Source organism: Acomys russatus, chromosome 4 (assembly GCF_903995435.1).
Source record: "Acomys russatus chromosome 4, mAcoRus1.1, whole genome shotgun sequence".
In the NCBI taxonomy this organism is placed as follows: domain Eukaryota; kingdom Metazoa; phylum Chordata; class Mammalia; order Rodentia; family Muridae; genus Acomys; species Acomys russatus.
Genome location: NC_067140.1, coordinates 50,428,885 through 50,430,373, shown reverse-complemented (window position 1 = coordinate 50,430,373; position 1,489 = coordinate 50,428,885).

Here is a 1,489-nt window from a genome sequence, read left to right as displayed (position 1 = left end):
GGGATGAATAATACCTTTGTATGGGCCCAAATAAAATTGGGGGAAATGGTTAAATAAGCCAGGAATAGCATTTGTGGTCCAGTTGAGAAATTCCAGGCTTACTTAGAGTCCTGAGTGCGACAGTCTGAATTGCTGGACCAGTTGGCATTGGAAGCTTTCTTAGAAGCTGTCCTGGGAGCTGCCTGTTCTGATGAGGAACTGAAACTGGAGAACTTGGTGCTGGAACATGAAGGATGCAGGATGTCAGTGTCCAACATGCTGAGAAGGATGAATCCTGCCAGGTCTCATTCAATGTCTGTGTCAGGGTCTTTTGTTGTGAAAACATATAATTTCTCACAAGTATTATACAGTCCTAAAATTATAAATGTATGAGGTGTGTGTGATGCACAGAACAATTAAGGCTGGTTTTCCCTGATCGCACACTGCGTCTGATCAGCAGGACAGCCAGGACTATGCAGCAACCTAAAGACCAAGCTGAGAGCTACAAATCATCAGTGTGTTGATTCCCAGGTGAAAGTGGTCCACACTGTGTGGATCATGGGTGGGCCTGACCCCTGGCCACCCAACCAACCCACAGAAAAGTCCCTGGGGACAACCCACTTTAGCAGCCATCTTGAGAAGGGTTATGAGACACTTGTGCAGCTTTGGGCTTGAATCTCTCTCTGCCTCCCAGATGCCTAGCTCATCTGGGTCACAGATATCTCATTCAAATCTTAACCTCTAGTTATCTATGCTGTTTTTCTTTCAAGAACACTGCTATATACATCTTTGTGCACACACACATGTGCGTCTTTTGCTCTCTTCAGAGTCCTCCTGTGCCTCTAGGAGAATACCACAGTTCTTTTGTTTCCCCAGACTTCCTGTTTTGACCCATGCCCCTGCTTCTCTTTATCCCTAATTCTCCCTAATATCCCACTAAGGTCTCCTTCCACCAGCCCGTATAAGCAACATGTCCTCCCATCCAGGTCAGATTCTTGGACCATTGTATCGTTCATCCAATAAATATTTATAGAGTACATACTTCTCACAGGATGCTAAGGTAGACTCTGGGGTGTAAGTAAAAAAGGAGAGAGAGAGAGAGAGAGAGAGAGAGAGAGAGAGAGAGAGAGAGAGTACCTTTTCCTCAAGGATGTGAGACTCCATCACAGGTACACTCAAAGTTAAATAAGAATCTCCCTAAAAGCAGATTAAAATCCTGAAATGCTAGGCCCACCCTTAGAGTATCCTATTCCATGTGTATGAAGAGCTAGCATCTCTAACAGGTTCCCAGCTAATGCTGTTGTTATGGGTACCACACTGAGAACCCATGCTTCTAACGGTACATTGAGTAAAATGGAACTATTGAACTCATCAAGTATTACATTATTACACAAAAATTACATTATATTTGAGTTTTCCTTGAACTGAGCCTTGAGGATGTACTAAAATTGGTTAGAGAGAAAAAAAAAGGTTGAAGATCCAAGGTAGAAGGCCTTTGTGAGATTCAAGA